The sequence below is a fragment of the Elaeis guineensis genome, chromosome 1 (genome assembly GCF_000442705.2).
Source record: "Elaeis guineensis isolate ETL-2024a chromosome 1, EG11, whole genome shotgun sequence".
NCBI classification, from domain to species: domain Eukaryota; kingdom Viridiplantae; phylum Streptophyta; class Magnoliopsida; order Arecales; family Arecaceae; genus Elaeis; species Elaeis guineensis.
Genome location: NC_025993.2, coordinates 182,159,381 through 182,174,957, shown reverse-complemented (window position 1 = coordinate 182,174,957; position 15,577 = coordinate 182,159,381). Strand labels below are relative to the sequence as shown.

The following is a 15,577-nucleotide window of genomic DNA, read 5'->3' as shown; positions in this document are numbered from 1 at the left end:
ATACCATCGTTAATAATTTTTAATGTTTAAGATCGACTGGAGTCAGACGGCGACTGCAGATCGACGATGGTAGGATGGCGGCGACAGGATCTGCAAGAAAAGTTTTCTATCAAAGTTGACTCCGACGGAAACATTCTGATGCTTAAATCAGATTTCTGTTCAACAGAAAGAGCAAGCATTTTGAGAGAGAAGAAATCGCATACCTTGAAGGTCTCCTGTGAAATTTTATTTATAGATGGAGGCTGAAGAGCCGTGAGAGAAAGAAGGATCAAATGTTTAGTCTTATCTTGTTGGGCGACATATGTCCATTATCCTTCTCTTCTTAAGAGAGATTTATTTATTATTTATTCTTTATCAACTTCCCTATGATCATGGGATTTGAAGTTCTACTGAAGATTAATCGTTCCTATTTTGTTGAATAAGATTAGCTCCTTATTGGGTTGGTTTCATGTCTTCGTATGCCTCACATCTTTAGTTAGTATGAAATTATCTTCAACAAATACTATTAAAGTTGAAAAGATATAAGTAAAATTAAATTATAGTTGAATAGATATTTTTATAATTTATATATTTTTTTATTTAATAGACAAAACTGGGTTTTATATTAGGGACTTGCGCTGTAGGTTCCATCCCCCTTTCAAGTTCTCATATTGGTTTAGTTTCCACTTCATTAAAATAAAAATAATACATTCTATTAGCATAAAAAATTTTAATTGCTACCGGAACAAAAAAGAAAAAAATGAAACAATCTATCGGGCTCATGCACTAAGAATCAAGCATTCCTCCCTTCTATAGCAAAAATATTTAAAAATAGAAAGAATGAACTGATGTAGGATTATTCTTCAAATAATTCAGCCATTCTTATTTGAATTAAAAAATTCAAAGGATGCATGCAGATGGACCATCTCCATATAAAGGTTCTTAGATTTTCATATTAGCGAAAAAAAGAAATATGCTCTATATGATTTTTTTCTTGAACATGTACCGAGAATTTTTGTTCGGTTGGCATCCGTTTCTATACGTGAAAGGCTGAGCCCGTTAGCTTATGATGGCTTACTTTAATCCTGATTTCCATCTCAGCCCTGTCGATACGATTATACCACATTACAGACATCATGACGGCCCTACTTTTTTAGTTGGACCCAACCTTTGTCCTTCCATGTGACAGCGTCAACAACGAGATAGGCAGCACCGTCTATTACCAATGCACATATTGGTTTCCTTCGCTTTAGTCTTAGTTTGGCACCATATCATTATCAATAGGATGAACAGGGATACCCTTTACGCCAACCAAAAATAAAAAAAAATGGAAGTGCCACCCGCTTGCTCATCAATGCAGCTCCTGTGACTTATGGACGATAATTGAGAAAATTTTCTATGCCACCGGTCCGTCGAAGGGCGAGCCCAACAATGTGCGGTCTTCTGCGCTCAACCAGTCTTTTCTAATCTGCACGCACATGCGGGGCCCAGTCAAACATTCCTTCGCCTCTATAGCTGTAACATTAAAAAAAAAAAAAAAAAAAAAAAATCTTATTAAAAACTTTACTTCTATAATCTTACGCCTTTGTTTTTGTTATCATGTGGGTTCGAGCTATATTTTAATCTTCCTTGATGCAACTCTTGCCATGCGTCCTCCTCTCATTAACTCAATCAAATCTGGATAGTTCTCCCCTCCCTATTTCTCCGCAAAATAAAGTATGAAATTACTAACGTGTTTCGACCTGTTGTCTAACTCATCCTTTTTTTTTTTTTCCTTGACCTGACGGAGTTCTGATGTTGGACTTCTTCTCGGCGAGAAATTTAAAATTAGAAAACTCAAAATTTTTAAAATATTTTTTCTTTCAAATTTTGCTTTTTCATTGTTTGACATCCTTTTAGTTTCCATTAGGAGTGGAAAATTTTCTTAAGCCTTTTACACAAGAAAAGGATTTGGCTATGTCCTTAGGAATATTTGAGGAGATTTGAAAAAAAAAAATTAATATACTCATATGAATCGAACTGGATCGAAACGTTAAGCTTTAATATTTTAAACATTGATTTCCTAATGTTGGACTTTTAATCATCGAAACGTTGGAGGGCTTTAATTTGGGCTATTTATTTTCTGGACATTGGGCTGGCCCAACATTCAGAATTTGGTGGCTATAAAAAAACTTTCTGGGATCCAAACTGGATAAGCCATCAACCAGTCATTTTTCTTTCCAACTTTCTTACTATTTAATTTTCTTTCTCTTAAACTTTTCATTCTTCTAAGCTTCCCAAGTGTTTTTTTTGTTTTTGCTTTCTCTAGATGCTAAAAGAAACTTCACCAACCTCTTCCACAATCATGCTCGGAGGTAGAGGTGTAGAGTTCTGACACTTTGAATTCGACCTACAGCAGCGAAGATCAAATCAGAAAAGCCCAAGATGGAGCAACTCATGTAAAAGGACAGACCAGGCCCCCCTTGCAACCCGCATGTGAGACCCACAGGTATGCAAGCCTGCAGGCTTGGCCCAGGCGGACGCATGGGCCAATAAGGGCGTGCAGTCCACCCAGGCACAAGTGCGGCCCAACACTCAAGCAGGCCCAGCATGCAGGCACATGTGAGTGCAGCCCAATATGGATGCGGCCCACTATCAGAAATCAACCTTTCAGCGAGAGACAATCTCTTGATGAAAGTCAAAAGTGCCTTGATAAAAAGATTCACCAAGAGATTTCTAAGGAAAATCCATCCCTTGGAATACTTGATGTTGGTGAAAGTCTCTCTCAAAAATCCATCGATATTTAATGAGGGATCAAAAACTTTCAACAAGAAAATTTTTCTTGATGAAACTAAAGGATATTTACCAAGAATCGATCATTTTTCAAAGGATTTACCGACCAAAATACTCTTGAAAATTCTTGGGTAATTAGCAAGGGATTTATCAAGAGAATATTCCTCGCTAAAAATTGACAAGCTGAATAATTTGTAAGGAACTTATCCCTTGCAAATCCCTCAATAATAACCCTCAACAGTCCCTTAGTGATGAGATTTGTTAAAAAATCCTATGGTGATCTCTTGGTAAAATTTCCATCTAACATTCTTTTTTACTTGCAAATCCTTTAGTAAAGCTTCCACTTGAAAAATTATTTTACAAATATAATAGCAGGCTTGTATATATCCTAATTCTCAATATATTAATCATAACCCAATATTTTATAACACAAAACAACATAACAACATATTTAAGCAAACATTAAAAGTCTAATTAAATCTACTATTAAATAAATTTAGCATCCATCAAAATTTGAATCTATAAGCAAATATAACACATCAAAACATTACATAATTTAACTCCAGTTGATACCCGACATCAAACATAAAACTACACCTAATAAGTTTATGATCAAACATCAATCACACGGAGGATTGGTTGAAAGGTTATTTGACTCCATTCCTTCTTGTGGCGAATGTAACGACTACTTAGAGGATGTCAAACTAAAACTAAAAATAAGAGATCGTAGTATCTTCATATGTTGAGAGTTTATCAAAACTGCTATAATATGCTTCTGCATAATCTCTATAGCTCCTTAAATAATAAAGTAAACGATGGATGTACTTCCTGAAGGATCGTCTAGTTGAGAAATAAAGTATGATGTAGATGTTAGATATATGTCGTAGAAGTCAATTATTGACTGACGTATTTTTTATTTTATGACACAAATTTATACTTAAACTATTGATTTAATCAATAAAGAACAAATTTTATTTTTTCATTCAAGTGTTATATATCCTTGAATCGTCTTTGAAATTGAAGTTATGATACATATTCTTAAATATTGAAAAATAAAGATATATATAATCGATTCTTAAATTACTCCAAGTTATAGGATAGTCATAGGGACAGTGATTTGTTCAAATGGACTAGCGCACGGTTCACTTCTTTTGGGGTAGATAAATCTCCAATCGATGGTATAAAAACACTAAGCAGAAAGTATAAATAATTATTAGAGAACTAGTACTGAGCATGACCATATGAAAAATCATATGAATTTCTATTCGATCGTTAGTGATTATCTCGATACTGTAGTTGTGTGATTGGTCATTTGACCTACGATGTCACAATTGCTCACAGTAAGACTGCTATAATTTGATTAACATAAATATTAACTCGATTATAAATTTTGGTAGTGGATATTGACTTCAGTTGATTGAACTGTGCAAGCGATGTATACATTTAAATGGGATTTATCGATCTTGATAGAAAGAAATAGTCTTATGAAATTTGAAAAGCTGAATCCACAAGTCTATGGCCATAGAAGTATGATTGATAAAAAAAAATTTTCATTTAAAATTACTATTGAACTTAAGCTGATCGAATTTATCATATGATTGATGATGAGATTTGATGATTTATCCATTACCTATGGTTTAGTCGAAACTCATGATAGAGGAACTGTATCATACATTAACTATATTTAGAGATTCTATTTCGATTTTGCTGAGTTGTTACTACATATTGCTAGATATCACTAGTGAATTGTGAGAGCTCAATAAGATCATTTTGGATCAATGGTCTTTGTCGAATTGGAGTGGAACTGTTCTAACCCACTAAAAAAGATTTCAATGATATCTATAATAAAAATCATGATATTTCTCACTATCAGATATAATTAAACCTATAAGGTCATACATAAAAAAAGAAGATATGAATTGATTATAATTAGGTTTATGAAGCATCAATTTATATAGATTTAGAAAAATCCTATTGGATTTATGTTAACCTTGTTAGCACCTAGATGAACCCAACTTCTCTTGTGGTTGGTTTACTTATATGATAAATTTTTATCAATTTCTATGTTTAATTTGAACCTAATTGAATTTGATTCAATGAGATCCAATTGTTGGATAATTAATTTATGACTTGAATTAAATTAAAAAAGAATTTCTTGATTAAGAACTCTTGAAGAGAATTTATAAAACCATATGGGCTGATTTGTGTATTCAAATAGAGTCTCATATGATGGGACGTGTAAAGTAGAATGTGGCTTTGGGTGTGTAATGGATGGCACCTCATTTATTTAGTCCAACTATATTATGATTAAAAATTCTAATATGATTAGAATGAAGGATCTTAATTTGATAAAGATATCCTTAAGTTGTCTATATAAAGAACCCTTGCCCTTTAGTTGTAAATTAATCTCTCCTCTTCCCACCTTATCGCCACGTTTCACTAGGCCCACACCTCCCCTTCTCTTCCTCTCTCCAACCCATGCTTCTCTTGGCATCCTCCCTTGAAGCCAAAAAGAGGATGGGCGGCACATCAAGGAAGTGAGTTAATTATTGGTGCCACTTGCTTTGGTTCTTGTTCCCTTTGCTCTCAAATTTGTTGAGAGTTAGTTACAATCAATTATTGGTGGTTGTTCTTCTTGATTAGTTGAAAGATTAAGAAAGGTTCTCATTTTCTTTAAAAATCAAGAAAAAAAGATCAAAAGGGTTCAAAAATAAAAGCCTCTCCAGTTTGATTCAAGCCTATTTAAACTTTGGTTCCAGCAAGCAGGATCCAAAAGAAAGTAATTGAGCTTAGCCTTATGAATACCTATAGAAGCAAGATGCTTATATTGCTAATTTAGAATCTATTCAGACTCCAGATCCAAAGATTGAATCGGATTCAACCTCAGTTACAGATTTAAAGCAAAAGGAAAGCAATTCAGATATGTGAATTGATTACAGGCTTTCGTTTATTATTCCTAAAATTAATTTATATTAATTTGAGCATATGAACTATATCCATAAATGATTTCATATGATGAATGAATGTTTAGATTAAATATATTTTAATCTAATTTTTTTGCTGCATTTTAGATTTAGAAAATTTTGAAATTCACGTGCACTGGTACCTATAGAAAATCCAACAGTAGAAATCTTCACAAATACATTGAACGAATATGCACGTGGTCCAAACTCGTACACCTTATTTTTAAAAACACCTCCAGGTCTGCAAGAACAGCCTTATATGCCTCCTATAATCCTATATTGAAAAGATTCGGATCTTTAAAAAAAAATAAATTTACTTATCTCTATTTCATGGACGATATGTATAAAAATAAAACAAACAAAATAACAATAATTTATCTATTAATATAACACCTCAACTTTACTAAGGAGAAATAATAAAATTATGAGAAAGTATGTTTAAATAAATAAATAATTGAATAATAAATATTCTAAAGCAAAGAAAGGGAAAGAACAATAATGAACAATATTGGAGAGTGATCACAGAGGAAAGTGAGGCATGTGGCCCGATATGCATAAATCCAGCCACGCTGGCATTTGCCTTATACATAGTATGGATTATGGGTTGAATTCAAAATATAGACCACATGCATACCTCTCTAAAGCTCCTTCAAGAATGGCATTGAAACTCTCCAATATTTTATGGCATCAACAACTTTGACAGTGTACGCCTTGTCCTCAGGGTAATAAGCAATAGGGCCTGATAGTAGAGGAGCTGGAAGTTTAAGAACACCTCTAAAGTTGGATGGAGACAGTAAGCTGATTATGTTACATGATACCCTCCTTCCTGAACAATTAGGATGCATCCATTGGTATATGTACAAGCCAATCTGCATACAATTTGCCCAATCTTCCTGTAATCTTCCATTGTCTGGCATTTCATTCCATTTGGATCAAACTAAAGCAACAGAGAAGTCAACAGTAAGATAAGGAAAGATCAAAGGGAACCTCTATTTAGATGAACAAATTAAAAAAAGCATATTCAGATATCCATATTGACACAGAGAATTGACACTTAAATACAATAACAGAACAAACAATTTGTGAAAGGACAGACAAGTCTTCATACTGAAATGCAAAAGGGTCCATGCTTACAATAGTGAAAGCTTATGTAACTTGATGACCTCAAGAAGACAAGAAACAGCAATCAGTCTACCGCATATACTACATATACAAAAGAAAGGTAATCGGATGCATTAGCATTATAAATGGTTAATGTCATATAGCCAGATATAAAACCTTAAACTTTAGAACAAAATCCTTCTTTGTAGCTTTAGGCGAAGAAATGGAGCAAAGCAACAGGCGATTTCAGCTAACAGTTAGAACAGCTTCGAAGAGTTTGCTCGATCAGCAGATTGAGAGAGGAAGCGTAACAAAGAGGTCTTCTGTTATGAAGCACCGCTATGTCCTCACTATGGAAGGGAGACCTCCTGTGCTTTGACATATAGACAACTCATTGATATGGGATCTCTTTCTAAATAAAATCCCATCATCTTCACTTCAATCTTCAAAGACCTTTGATTAAAAAAACTCCTTCATTAGTGAGTAGAACCTAACTACCGAAAAGTGACCGAAAGTAATCTTTTCGAACTAAAAAACTGCAAAGAAGCTGCAAAGGTTCACAGGACAAGAATCTGTCGGCAAACATAGGAACATGCCCGAACAAAATTCTATTTTTACCTTTTTGACGGTAACTCAGCATTATGACTGAAGCTTTTAGCACAAATTCTGATTTTGGCATGACTGCAAAAGTGAATGTAAACACTTCAAAAATGTGCATAAAAATATCAAGTGACATAGATATACGAAATCAAACTTAAATCTTCACAACCAAAACAATTAGCATGGGTTCGAATACTTGAACAGCTAGAGCAACCAATTCTTTCATTGCATATGCATATCCTTCATCCCCTGTTCCATTGGGCAAAGGTATTGCCTTCACCAACTTCATCAATGGAGCCACTCTGAGTATGTGATGGACCCCAGGAACTATGATTCATGCGAAGGAAAATAGTAAGAACATTATCTGAGCGATAAAATCTTTCAGCTATATCATTGTTCTTTCGAACTAAAATAAACGGATTACCTGGAGAGTTAAAGAGAGGGGCTCGGAGATGTCGGCGGAACGGCCTGAGTGCCACGAGACGAAAGGGGCAATGGGGCCTTTGCAGAGGATGGAGTCCATGCTCCTCACCCGGTCCACATTCTCTTAGTGCTTCTCCAAGACCTCGAGGAAACCAGGATCGATGCCAGTGTCGAAGATGCCGGTGCCGGCGTCATGAGCAAGCATGCCCTCGTGCTAGAAGATGTGGATGAGATTGAGAGGAGGAGGAGAGGATGGTGGAGGCGATGGATTGGGGGATCGGGGGGGTTATGGAAACGGAGATTTGGGTTTTCGGGTGACGGTTTGAGAGCGCTAAACGGCAGACTCCAAAGCCTTCAGATTTCTTAGCGCAAAAAGTTAGGTTTTTTACTAAGGCGCCTATTTTTAAATAATAGAAGAGAATACGAGGGAAATCCAAAAGGTGGAAATTCCAGCGAAGGCATGAAGGCGGCGTGGCGGGTTCTCCACTTGAAAAAAAGGAAAAAAAATGCGGACATCTATTTTAGACACCTGTGTTTGTGGTTAGGGGCATATTGGGGCTTAAGACACGGACCCAAGCGCAGCATTTTAGGATTCAAGTAAACTTTTGTGGTTGGATATATCCCCATAAATTTATTGCTGAAAGTCTTAAAAAATTTATATATTTTTTTATCACAAATTTATGATAAATTTGTGACGTATCAATTAGCGATGAATATTTCTATCACAATTCTATCATTGTTAGTGATGGATACTTCTATCATAATTTCATTATTGAAGATCTAAAAAAATTATTTTATTTTTTTATCATAAATCTGTCAAAAATTTGATCATAATTTGTGAGAGAATTTTTCTATCACAAATTTTTCATAATTGATGCCCTACTTTTTTGTAGTGAATCCAAATGAATTTTAGTTTTAAATTTCAAACTCTTTTCAAATATTATAGAATATTGCTAAATGAGTTAGGGATAGTATTGAGGGTGCTGTTTACTTATCGAATAGATCGAGCTATACGATCAAAGGCATCGGAATGGTCAGCGTGAAGGCACATGATAGAGCAATGAAAAAGTTGAGTGAGATTCAATATATATCCAATTTCAGAAGGAATCTGCTGAAGAAAATATCGCACGTTCGATCGACCAATTTAGAATGCGACAGAATTCAAAAATTTAATCCAAGATGCGATCCATTCTAGATCGCATCTTGATCTATGCCCGATCGTTCATGAGTCTAAGATTAAAAAAATTTAAGATAATTTTAAATCTGATTATTATGATGATTGCATCATCACCTTACATGGGTAGTAAACATCGCTATCCGATGATCGTGGAGTTGAGGTTCGCTATTGAACCACACACGTGTCCAATCTCTACAAATATCCACTCGAACTCGAACTATGATGCTTTCTCTGACTTTGATCCGTCTTCTCCAATATGGATCAGTAAGCTTTTGGATCAGTCTTCGATCAAATCTCCGACAAAACCTTGATTAACCTTTGATCGTAGCCTTCACCAGCACCCGATCCTTCGAGCACTCCAGGTGGATCAGCCCAATACCTTTGGGCACGGGAGAGGAGGAGAGGGTGAAGAGGAGAGGGACATGGCATGGAGAGTGTGAGGGCTCTTAGGAATGGAATGAATAAAACATATAGTAGGAGGGTCTATTTATAGAATTAGAAATCTAAAAGTTCTAGGGCTTTAAGTCATCAAATGACTTAAAATAGAATGACTCCTAGCATCTTGCGCCCCCTCCCTCTCATTTCCATGCCATTTCTTTGTAAAATCTTCATGGGAAAATAAGGTAGGCGTGCCATTCAAATTCAAGTAGGGCGCAAGCCCTTATCTAATCCACAAGTGATAAGGCTCCTTTGAATTTAAATGGACACTATCCCTTATCTTTATCCCTCCACCAATTCAAATTTGAACTCTTCAAATTCGAAATCAAATTCAAATGGGCTTTCATCCTTTCATCGCAAATCAAATTTAAACTCTTCAAATTCAAATAGGATGAAGCCCTTATATTCTCTTCCTTATCTATAAGTGTAGCACGCCTTGGATCTTATCCATCTGGGCATCCCACTTATTCTCTCCCGTAAACTCATGAAGAAAAATGTGGGGTGCCAACTATTGGCACCCCATTCCTTAATTCTTATAAGGGTGGCTTACGGGACTCCAACTCTTGGTGTCCAAATGAGCTAGCTTTGATTTGGTCAAGCTCTATCCAATAAGGAACCCAAATCAAGAAGACACTGGGTTTAATTATGTGTTAGCATGATTTTCTTAAATCTAAAATTAAAATTTAATTAATCTCAATCTAATTAGATTATATTAGCCCAATTGTGCAATTCTAGACTAATACCCTTATTTGTGTGATCCTATAGTTTCAAGTCTGTCTGATAGTGGGATATATCATGATCACCATCATAGATATCATTGAATACTTTTTCAATGAATTGAAACTCCTTCCAACTCATCCAATTCAAAATTATCGATCATCAAGATAATTCTAATTAGTCCCATGATCCATGAGTGACACCTAGCAGTATGTAGTGATAATCCATCAGAATCGAATGGTTGAACCTCTAGATGCAATTGCTGTGTGATTCGGTTCTTCTATCGTGAGTCTCGATAAGATAAAAGTTAAAAATACCTCGTCAAACTTGATTCTTGTCATATGCTAGAATTAATCAACTCAAATCTATTGTGAAATCTTATGAAAATACCTTTCCATCATTCACACTGCCATGACCATAAGCTTTAGGACTCAATGTCATGATCTACATAGGATCACTCCTCATCTATCGAGGTTGATAGATTCTTTCTGGTGCGCATCCTATTTCTACAATGAACCTACTGCAGCCAACATATATTTCAAGACTCTATATAGCTACAAGACCAAGTTATGATATAATCAAACTACAACAATCTCACTGTGAATGGCCGAAGCACCACCGATCTAAGAACTAGTCATACTATCATAGCATCGAGTTAGTCACTGATGAGAAGATAGGCATCCTAGTGACTACTCGTGTTTGGTCACCTTCAGTACCTTTATTTCTAACAGGCACTTGCACTCTCGCTTTGGTGTCTTCACATCGTAGATTCAAGATCTATCTACCTTAAAAAAATAATCGTGCACCAATTTTTTTGGATCAAGCATCGTTCCTATGATGATCTTGTGATTGAAAGTGATTTATAAATTAATTATTAACGACACATATCTCAAATTCTCAATTCTTGAGAATATGCGTCATTATATCCATTAACACAATGGACGATTCATAGACACTTAATAAATACAGATATGAATGAAAATAAATCTAATTTTATTAATTTATAAGTCAACATTACAAAACATATCCTAAAAATTTTTTTACAGATGTCGGTCAATCTGGCTTCTAGAACATACATCTAACAACCTCCTACTTGATCTAAAATCAATTGGCTATAAATTTAAGTCCCATCTTTTCAAAGTGGACTTCAGTCTTTTGTTGGCTTAATTGCTTCGTCAGTGAATAGCTATGTTGTCCGTAGTATCGACTCTCTTCATCTCGACGTATCCCTTTTCGAGGTAATCGTGGATCAGGTGGAATCGTCACTTGATGTGCTTAAATTTTTTATGAGACCTTGGCTTTTTAGCAAGAGCTGAAGCCAAAGGATAATAATGGAAGAATCTCTTTATATCCGAACCACTGGAGTGTGAAAGTAAGTAATAAGTTATTTGAGTCCTAACCAAATCCTAATAAGCTCCACAAAAGAAATGGATAAATGAGAAAGGAGCTTACCACCAACCATAAGCATAAAACCTTCATGATTCCGAATTTTAATTAAATCCAACTGTAGCAAGATTCGAATTAACCACTCCATCAAAATTAGCAGTGAGCATCCCAAAAGGAGGGGGTATCCAAGAGATTAAATTAGTAGATAAAGGGTTTTTCAAACATTGCTGAGGATTATCCCAATTACTTAACTGGGAAGACAGTGAGTATGAAGAATCAACACATGAAAAGAATTGATCATAACAGAAACAAGAGTGGATACGAATAAGATGCACCGGCTGAGTATGTTGGGTTTGAAAGATTCTTTGATTTCTTGCCTGCCAAATAAGCAATATCATATACACAGTAATTGCTTTACCCTTCCTTCCTACTCTGGAGTGTGCCAGATATACAAATAAGTCTAGCAAGGAGGAAGGTATTGGATAACCAAATTGCCTTGATAAAAAATATCAGCATTGCCGAGCAAATACACAAGTAATTATCACATGTTGATAGCCCTCGATAAAAGTAGAACACAAGTCACGTACAGAAAAATCATAACAACAATTCCTTCATAGGTAAATGCTGCCAAAAAAATTTCTAGCAAAAGTATTTCACATATTTAGCACACTCAACTTCCAAATCTAGCCAAAATGGTATGTAAACGCATAAGAAGAAGGCAAAAATAAAGCAGCAACAATATGTTTGGAGAAAATTAACAAAGATCTAGATGGAGCTCAATCCAATTGATCAGACCAATTAGCTTATGTAAGGGGCAAAGAAGGTGCAATTGCAGTCATCATATCAATATTAAAAAAAAGAAAGCCATCAGAGAAATGTTCTAAGTATTATCTAGTAAAATAAAATCAACCATTGTGAAAGCTTTCAAATCAATATTCGCATTACTAAAAAAGGACCAATGATATAATGGTACATTAGATAGCCAAAGGTCCCTCCACATATTTATTGAGGAGCCATTACCAACAATTGGATCTATGTTTATTACTCAATAGCTGTAATTTTTTGCCAAATGAAAAGAGCAATGAGCAGGTGGTCGATAAGAAATCCAAGAATGATGAAACCTATATTTAGAATACAGCAGTTGAGTCCACAAGGAGAAGGGTTGAAAGACCAACCTAGCAGCCAATTTTTCTAGTAGAATGGCTTGCCTTTGACGGAATGAAAAGAATCCTAAACCATCAGCCTCCTTGGAGGAGTAGATATTTTTCCAAGATATAAGATGAGCACCTCTATGTGTAGTGGAATATGGCCCCATGGAAACATCCAAATTCCCTTTCAATAGAGTCCAAAACAGAAGTAGGAACAATTAGGGAGGCCATCACATACGTAGGTATGGAGGCCAAAACCAATTGAATAAACGTAGCCTTGCCCTACAAAGAATTTTTGCACGTTGGCATCTATGTGAAAGGCTAATGATGACATCCCGTTAGATTATGATGGCTTGCTTTAACCCTGATTTTCCATCCAACTAAACCCTGCCGATCCAATTATATATACCACATTACCACCATCATGTTGGCCCTATTTTTTTTTTAGTTGGACCCAACCTTTGTCCTTCCATGTGAGGACGTCAACTATGAGACAGGCATCACCGTCTATTTCCAACGCACCTATTACTTCGCTTTAGTTTTAGTTTGGTACAATATGAATCATCATCAATAGGATAAATAAGAATACTCTACCCCACCAAGAAAACAAAAATAAAGAAAAGAAAATGCCACCCACTTGCTAATCGATGCTGCTCTTATAACTTTATTAACAGAAAAGGACAACATATGATTTTATTAATATATAATTTGTTTTAAAAAATTAATAAAATTTTGTTGCTCACGGATCATCTGCAAGAAATGATTTTATTAATAATTTTTTAAAAAAATTAATAAAATTTTCTAACACATAAATCTTCTGTTGTGCACTGCATGGTGCGATGCACAGTAGTACACCCATGATCCAATAGATTGTACGATGTGTGTCATATACAGCTGCGTGCATCATTCATCATGTGATAGATGGTATACTTATGATGTATTGCATGTATAACAAAGGATCCATGCCTAATTTTTTATGCTATATGGTGGGTGAGCTCTCCAATTGGTGGATGGGGAGGCCCCAATATGGTAGGTGATCTCTCCAGTTGGTGGAAAGAGGGCCACGATACGCCGTATTCCTATCTCGCCTCTATAATCTCCATCTTACGCATGTTAGCCAAAGATTCCTTCTCCATTGTAGGCAACATGAAAGAGAAAAATTTTATTAAATACTTTTATGATATTACGCCTTTATTTTTGTGATCATGTGGTCTCCCGTTATGTTTTAATCTTCCTTGATGCAACTCTTTCACAATGTAATTTTTTCTCGTCAATTCAATCAAGTGCGGATGGTTCTTCCCTCCTTATTTTTTTCACAAAATAAAATATGAAATTATAAACATGTTCGGACCCGATGTCTAACTCATCCTTTTTTTTTCTTTTTCTTTTTATTTTTTTCTAACCGTAGTTTTGACATCGGACTCCTAAGCTAGCTGTTGGTTTCATCTCCCTACCAAGTTCTCATATTAGTTTTAGCTTTCTACTTTATTGAAATAAAAATAATACATTCCAGTTGTATAAAAAATTGTTTGATAGTGGGAACGCTGTGCTGGTCTAGTTCCCACTAGAACAGAAAATTAAAAAAGAAGCCATCTATTAGGTTTATAGACAAAGAACTAATAAGTGTCCCGCCTGCTATGGCAAAAACCTTTGGTAATAGAAGGTATGAACTGATATATATATGTTGAATCACGCCTGCCATAGCACAAAAGCTTGCAAAAGAAGAGACATAACAACAAAGATAATAACAGATGTAGGATGGGTGGCTTCGATGTGTGGTTTAAATGGGCTTGAGAGTGCCGATATTCTGAACCGATGTGGGATGGATGTTGTTATTTTGTATTGGAACTCTCGGAACCAATCGAGCAGTTGTTATGGCAGGCCTTCTTGGGCTTCATGTTGTTCTTAGGTCTCGCACCCATGTCACCATTTCATTGTATCGGGGAAATGCGTCGTGGTATTTCCAGCATTTTGCTAAACAAGGAAAAACAGAACTCGTAAATCAATTTTCTGTGAATTTTCAATTGCAGGGAAATTTTAATTTGATGACTTAACGGCATAAAGAACCAAGTACATGTTTCTTCGACGAATTTTAACCAGTAGGCTCAGATGCAAAATCACTTCCTAAGAAGTAAGGTGCTTGCTCGCTGAAACACTCGGGCGGCTGGTGTTATTATAAATAACATACGGTATTCTATGAGGCTTTGCTGTAAGCAACTATTGTCCTATTTACGCATGAGGTTTTGATTAAGAATTAGTTACCTTTCAACTTGGAGCATCAGTATCTTCTTCCATCTGCCGGTGAAGAGCGACATTACGAGGGAAGTCGCAATGAAACCTAGGTTCACACCTAAAATTAGCAAATAGGCCTCATCAAACTACAAAGCCATGCAGGTAGGTAGAAGACCCATGCCCGCTGAAGTGACAAAGTACATGTAAAAAAGATAAGGAAATGGTGCATAGATTTTATCATGTTCTAGCACAGAGATAGAGTTATCATTTAGAAGTCACTATAAGGAGTTCTTCTGCATGTAATTTCAGTATTCAGTATAGATCAACTCGCCATTATATATTTGTAGCCAACAGATGACCCATGTGACATATTGTATTTATTATTCAAGCAAAGTCAAGGGAAAAAAGGGATAATATCTAGTATATATGATGATCATCCAACCACCTAGCTAAAAAAATGTTTTTATCTAATAAATGGGGTCCCGTTCAAACGTATACATTTGACATTGCAAAACTTCAACACTAAGATCTTTGGCATGGTGAAGAGTAGATCTTTGGCTGAAGCAGCCATGGATGCCAAGAAATTCTACAGAAGATTGCAGATAAAGCTCCACCAAGATAACATTCATTGCTATCTATCC

At 35.5% G+C, this 15,577-nt stretch overlaps 1 long non-coding RNA gene across 2 annotated transcripts; it reads right to left on the bottom strand.

The window, feature by feature from the left end:
* Nucleotides 1-862: 862 nt before the first annotated feature.
* LOC105040061 (uncharacterized) lies at nucleotides 863-12,806 on the bottom strand. Of its 2 annotated transcripts, none has more exons than XR_012137820.1 (7): nucleotides 12,732-12,806; nucleotides 7,840-11,933; nucleotides 7,612-7,742; nucleotides 7,434-7,496; nucleotides 6,993-7,268; nucleotides 6,349-6,651; nucleotides 863-1,494 (listed from the first exon to the last, which is right to left on the bottom strand). It is a non-coding gene; the product is annotated as an uncharacterized lncRNA (long non-coding RNA). The 2 variants fall into 2 exon arrangements; XR_012137819.1 differs by having other exon boundaries at nucleotides 864-1,494; nucleotides 7,000-7,268.
* Between the last annotated feature and the right edge of the window lie 2,771 nt (nucleotides 12,807-15,577).